The sequence below is a fragment of the Scyliorhinus torazame genome, chromosome 1, assembly GCF_047496885.1.
Source record: "Scyliorhinus torazame isolate Kashiwa2021f chromosome 1, sScyTor2.1, whole genome shotgun sequence".
Taxonomy (NCBI): domain Eukaryota; kingdom Metazoa; phylum Chordata; class Chondrichthyes; order Carcharhiniformes; family Scyliorhinidae; genus Scyliorhinus; species Scyliorhinus torazame.
Window position 1 is genome coordinate 347,702,193 of NC_092707.1, and position 6,830 is coordinate 347,709,022.

The 6,830-nt window shown below is 44.2% G+C and overlaps 1 long non-coding RNA gene across 1 annotated transcript; it reads left to right on the plus strand.

The window, feature by feature from the left end:
• Nucleotides 1–1,584: 1,584 nt before the first annotated feature.
• LOC140425838 (uncharacterized) lies at nucleotides 1,585–6,562 on the plus strand. The gene is made up of 2 exons (XR_011948041.1): nucleotides 1,585–1,706; nucleotides 6,250–6,562. It is a non-coding gene; the product is annotated as an uncharacterized lncRNA (long non-coding RNA).
• The last annotated feature ends 268 nt before the right edge of the window (nucleotides 6,563–6,830 follow it).

Here is a 6,830-nt window from a genome sequence, read left to right on the forward strand (position 1 = left end):
AGGCTGACCACGCCAGGAGATTAGCGGAAGCACCAGTGTCCAGGCGGAATTGTATCTGGGATCGGTTGACCGTCATGGTGGCACACCACTCGTCGTCTGGATCAATGCTGTGCACCAACAGCAGCTGGTGGTTTTGATTCGGGACAGCATGTTCTTTGTTATAACAGCGACTCGAAGAGGCTCCCTCGGGTCCTCGGTGTCACTGGGCTGCGGGAAGTCGGAATCGGACTTGGTTTAGGCGCAGGTAACAGCTTGTTGCAGGGTTCTTTGGAGATTTATTTCATTTCCTGGTTCAATTTGAGGCATTGTGCTGTCATTCCAGGTGAAGGAAGGTTGTTTTACAGCTTTAAAAGATTTTTTCTTTGATTTGGGACGTTTCGCCATTAAATGGGCGTGGTCCGGGGCCTCTGACGTCATGACGCGCGTGACGTAGCATGTAGGAGGCGTTTGCACACGCGCAGATCGCGGTTCCTTTACTGATGGCCGTTTTCGTGATTGCGCATGCGCGGCGTCACGCAACTGCGCAAGTGCAGTCCCTTTAGAAAGATGGCCACCATCCAAAATAGTTCTCTGCTCCGGGATTTCGGCCTTGAGGTGAGCACTGGCGCTTCTCTTACCTTTTCTTGCTGGTTGGAGTGTGTTTTCCTCACAGTATTTGCCGAATTTGTCCAGGACTGCCTGGAAGTCGCTCCTGTTTTGCCCCTTGGAGAACTTGAATTTTTAAAAGATTTCTTTTGCTCTGGCACCGGCGATGGTGAGGAGAAGCTCTGTTTTTTCAGGATCGGCCAAGTCTTCTAGTTCGGCTGCCAGCAGGAAGTTTTCAAACTTTTGCCGGAATGCCCGCCAGTTTTCGTGGAGATCGCCGTGGCACTGGAGCTGCTGCGGAACCCGGATCTTGAACATCTTGCCTGGGGATCGTTGCTGGTTGTCACTGTACGCTGAGGTGCCGGCGATGCGGAGCGGCGGCGGCGGGTTGATGCTCTCCATACTTCAGGATGCTGGAATGCTGATTAGTTGCAGGTGGGTCTCAGAAGTGCTAGTATGCAACCACTCCTTGTACCATGATGTGTTGGGTGTTCTGGATTACAAACAGGTCACCAACACTGGAAGTGGTGCAGCTCTATTTTATTATAAGATTAACTATATTAACATACTTGAACTGTGGGTAATTGCAATACCAGCTTTAACTGTTGACCCTTGCCTAGTCCTAACCAAATGATGCACTCAGCACATGGTGAATGTCTGTGTTGCAGGCTGTGAGCTCTGTGCTCTGAGCTGGCTGCTACTAGAAAGAGCGGGAACTCTCCTGTCCCCTGTCTTTATAGTGCGTGTGCTCTCACTGGTGATTGGCTGTTGTGTTGTGTATGCTGATTGGTCCCACTGCATGTCCATCAGTGTGTGTGTGTGTGTGTGTGTGTGTGTGCACCATGATATACTGGTGTATATTATGACATTAACCACTGTGCTACCGTGTCGCAGTACTTATGTACACTATGCACCTTGCCTGCATTCCAGTAGCATATTATAGGCCTTATTCATTTAAAGTGCTGTTGGTGTATTTTTGAACTAGGAAGAAAGGAAAGGACTTCCATTTCTCATGACCTTGGATTATCCCAAAGTACTTTAGGATCAGTGAAGTGTAGTAAACACAACAGCTGATTTGTATGCAACAAGATCAAACTAACATCAATGAGGCAGATGATCAGGTAAGTTGCTTTAGTTACTTTGGTTGAGAGATAAATATTGGCTCGGACACTGGGAGAGGTCCACTGCTCGCCTTTGAAAGGTTCTGAGGCACCACTTATCGATAAGAGGGTTCAGATATTCAACTGCAGTACACCCATTTTACAGATATGAAAACAGACTCCGAAGGGTCCAATATGACAATCATTTGCGCATTCTACACTGGACAGGCACCGGCCACCATATTGGTTAGGTTCATGAAGCCGGCACCCAAAGTGCACTGGAACTGTCCTTAGGCCTATTGCCTATAAAAAAAAATCAAATGTTTTAAGCTTGTTTCAGGCCCACTTGCTAAATTGGACTATGAATGATTGTAGCGCACAACATTTTCCCAGGTGATCAGCAGCCTAAGCAGAATGAACCTCGGAGACTGCCACTTGAAAGGTCAGTTAAAATTTTAATGGGGCAGACACAAGCAGGAGGGAGAGGGGGATTGCTGGTGGATGGGGGACGGATTTTATATTGTCAACCCACAGTGGAAGCAGGGTGTGGGAATACCCTTTAGTATATGGGTAAAAGGACAGAGGTGGGTTTTTTGCACATTAATTCCACAGAGTGCATGTGAGGGGCAGTGACATGTTCTTCACTCAGAAGTCAGCTTGATCGATAAGTGTGGCTCCAATTTGGGTGGAGTGGTAATAAGTAACTCTCTTATGTCAGGTTAATTTCAAAACAAAAATAATTTATTTCGTAAGAGTATCAAGGTGGAAAGTTGGGTACTAAATGGAGTTGAGGTGCAGATCAGCGATGATCTAATTGAATGGTACAGTCGGCTCAAGGGCTGAATAACCTATTCCTTTTCCTATGCATGCCAACCAGCTATGTCTTTACAGGGACCAACAGCATTTGGGACTGTTCACTCTGTTCACCTTCGTGGCCCACGCTAGCATGGACAACTTCTTTCTTCTCAAACTCCACTCTTTCTCACTCTTCTGATTAAAGTACAAGAGAGGCCTCTCTCTTCCTTTTCATTATTCTTCCAGAGACACTGATCCTAATAGCCATCTCTTCCTACCAGAGACAGGAGCTGTTGGCATGAAGAATGATCTTGGAATCCAATGTAATAGAACTTCTGCATATGTTTGATTTCAGGGCCATTTCATGAGTAGCCAAGGTTCTGACATAGCATGAGGCTCATACAATGCTATTGAAATTTCATGGGCTCTTGGAAATGTGCTGCTAATTGGCCATTTGACAAAATTGCTTGACTTCCCGTTGCCTCTGGGAAAAGTGGCAGGAGGTGTGAACACACTGCGGAACTGGCTTGACATCTTTCTCTGCTATTTTCTCGAACCACTGCTTCCAAACACATCTCAGAGTGACTGGTAAAATTGTCCTCTGGCTAATTGGCTCAAAGGGATCTAGGGATACGATGCACCGATCACAAAAAGTGGCAACACAGTTGAATAAGGGCATCATTAAAAAGCAATCAGAGCACAGGCGTTCTTTTCTAGAGGGATACTAGCCAACACTTGGATTGCTGGAATCAGTCCTGGTCTGCATATTACAAAAGGGATATGGAGGTACTGGAGGAGGTGTAGCGCGATTTGCTGGGAAGACACCAGATGGAAGGACTGGGGGTGTTTTCTCTAGAAAAGAGAAAACTCAGTGATGACCGAATAAAATATGGCAGATTACAAATGGGTTTGAGAGGATTCACTTCTGGGCACCCCAGGCCGAGGGGCCATGAATGTAAAATAGTACCTAATAAATCAAAGAGGGAATTCAGGGGGAGCATCTGTACTCAGAGAGAGCGGTTAGAATGTGGAACTATTTGAGGTGACTAGCATAGAAGGATTTAAGGAAAAGTTGGATAAACACATGAAGGAGAAAGGAGTGGAAGAACACGTTGATTGGTCTCGATGAAGACGGGTTTTATTCCAGAAAGCCAGTTGGTGAAGGATAGAACTGGAGCCAATCTTCTCAAACCTTTAGATTGATTTTATAGAGTTAAACATTACAAGCATTCAGCTCCTAACGCAATAGCAGTTTTAGCCTATATCTATACATAGGTGCTCAAGTGAATCCCCTGTTAATGTGCACTACCTGCATTCAATTAACCACATTTTCTTGCAATTAACAGGAGAAGATTCATAATAATAATCTTTATTATTGTCACAAGTAGGTTTACATTAATACTGCAATGAAGCTACTGTGAAAAGCCCCTAGTCGCCACATTCCGGCTCCTGTTCGGGTACACAGAGGAAGAATTCAGAATGTCCAAATTACCTAACAGCACGTCTTTCGGGACTTGTGGGAGGAAACCGGGGCACCTGGAGGAAACCCACGCAGACACAGGGAGAACGCACAGACTCCACAGACAGTGACCCAAGCCGGGAATCAAACCTGGGACCCTGGAGCTGTGAAGCAACAGTGCTAACTACTGTGCTAGCTTGCTATGGAGCATAAGCACCAGCAAGGACCTGTTGGGCTGAATAGCCTGTTACTGTGCTGTAAATGCTGAGTAACTATCTTGATTTGCTTATCCAAACATCCCTGGGACATTTTGGGAAAACAGAACAAAGGAACAGGGAAGAAATGTAACCTTGAACCCTGCAATCGGGATATGCTCAAATGATACCTGGAAAAAACAATACAAAGGCTGATTTACTCAACGATACAGATAAGTACTTGGACAGCATACCTGCCCATGTCCTTGCTTGTCTGCCCATCTAGAAAATACTTGATTAGTATTTTCCTCCTTTATTGTCCTTTTCATCAGGTCCATTTTTCTCATGCTCCTTTTATTCTCTTCCCTATTGCTTTCTCACACAACTTCATGCAGCTCTCTTATTTAGTTTGAAGATGAAAGAAACCTTAATGATTTCTGTAATGCGCTGCCATCACTACAGGCTGTAAAAAATGACCTTGTACCAGTGAAATTCATTATGTAAAAACTGGGTTGAACTCTGCACAAAGGTTGAAGTAAAGGAGAGGTCACACAGTTCCAAGCAAGCTTACAACTTACATTTAATAAATATTGTTTCATTTCTGCCATCATTTAAGACTTTTGTTATTCTGTCGTTTAAAGAAAGGCATTTATAAAAAGCGATTACCCATTAATCACAAGTTTGACTAATTTGCCTTTTGTAGGACTGTACCCACCAGCACTGCATATTCCATTTACTGTGCAGTGTCTGGGCTCAAGCACAATAAGAAAAGAGCCATAATTCACTTTTTGCCATATCAATCAACTGTAAAGATTGATAGAGCTGCTCTGTGCACTGAATGAACTAATTATTTCATTGCATAAGCCACAAATTCATGCATTACACATAAGAAGTGATAGAGAAAAACAGGACTTTGTCAACAGACTTTAGTGAAAAGAAACATTGTAGTTTAAATACCAGTCAAGTAGTTTTGAATCAGTCTTGGAAGGATTAGGCTTTGGCCTTGTAGCGGGTTTTATTAAGGTAACACATAACATCTTGATGATGCTTTCCTGTTGAACCGCGTGAGTGCACAAAGAGAATGAACCCATTCATTTCTGGCTTTTTTCGGTTTTTCTGCTCTCTGCTGGGTACCTGCAGTACTTTCCATTGGATTAAGATCCTGATTTAAAACAAAAAACACTAATTGAATGAGTGTAATTCATTAAGCACTACCAGTGGAGCAAGCTGTGAATTTAGCTACAGCTACTGAACCACCAGTGTAGGAGGGCCGAAGGGCCTGTTCCTCTGCTGGATTGACAATCTAAGTTCAAACCTAGCTGAAAAGGCCTCAGAGGTGAGATTTGTACGCGTTGTGCTCGTTTCCAGACATAAAATGGGGCTTGATCTCTGGGCATGAGGTCCTGCACCCGATCTGCGCCAGAGCTATGGTTGTCATCATGTTGTAGTCGTTGTTATTTGTTGTCCCTGGTGACCGCCTGAAAACAGCCCTGACCCAATCTACATAGGCCAAGGTGGGCCTTGCACCATGCATGTTCTAACTAGCATTTCCAGTTCTACTGCAGCCCAGTCAGTGGTCCTTAAAGGGACCAACTGAAAGCTTCAGAAAAAGTCTCACCTTTAATGTATTAGGATGTGGGCACTCCCCCACTGTTTCCTGTTGGATATCAAATTTGAGGGAGTGTATCTGCAGATTTCTGATAGGTGCTTAGATGGGCATGACTCTCTGTCAGAAGTGGAATTTTTTTAAATTGACTAGTGTGAACTGATATCATGAATGAAGCATCTGCTGGCAAGTTCCACAGAAACACTTTCACTTATAATTGTTATGCGCAATTAAGCCAGCCATTTAGTTTGACATGGGGGTTAGAAAATGAATCTGCCAGGAGATCACATTGTTTTGGGTAGGATCGAGTGTCTCTATTGCGACAGACAAGGTGTCACAATTGTGTGAGACGGGCCGAATAACCGAAACATCTTTTCTGGTCTGTAATTGTATGTTCGTAAAATGTCTGTTTCTGGACCCATTGGTGTCTGAAGTTTTTATTTGATTTGAGCAATTTTACCTTCAACGTTTTCTTGACATTTTTAATTTTGACATGCTTTATTATGGCAGCAGTCACAGCTGTGTATGGCTGTAATACATCGTGGGTTGGGATGGCGCTGTTGGATGGTGGACATAACATGGCTTCCCACATAGAACACTGCTCTTAAAAATGAGGAGAAGAAATGCAGGCATCGAATATAAAGCAACCAGCGCACATCAGCTCTCAGCAGAAAACACTAAGATATCGATGTACCACCACGATTTCCCTAAAGGGGGATTTGCTACAGTGTACTGTGGTCTTGCAGGGCCTTTAATGTCTGATCCAACTTGTATTTCCAGTGTGCTGACCCAATCAGCGATGTAATAAAATCAACAGCTTGTTTCCATTGTAGCATTCTTGCTTATGATTCAGAATAAGACCATAGGAGCAGAAGTCGACCATTGGGCCCATTAAGTCTGCTCTGCCATTCAGTGAGATCATGACTGATAGCGAGTTCTAGGCCCCACAGCAGGACGTGTGCACATAATGTTTGGCGGTGCTTCAATGCAGTGCAAAAGAGAGCTCACATCGCTATTTGAAGGCAATGCTAAACTGAGGCCCTGTTTGCTTGTTCAGGTGGACTGCATGGCACTCACTATTCAAAGAGCAG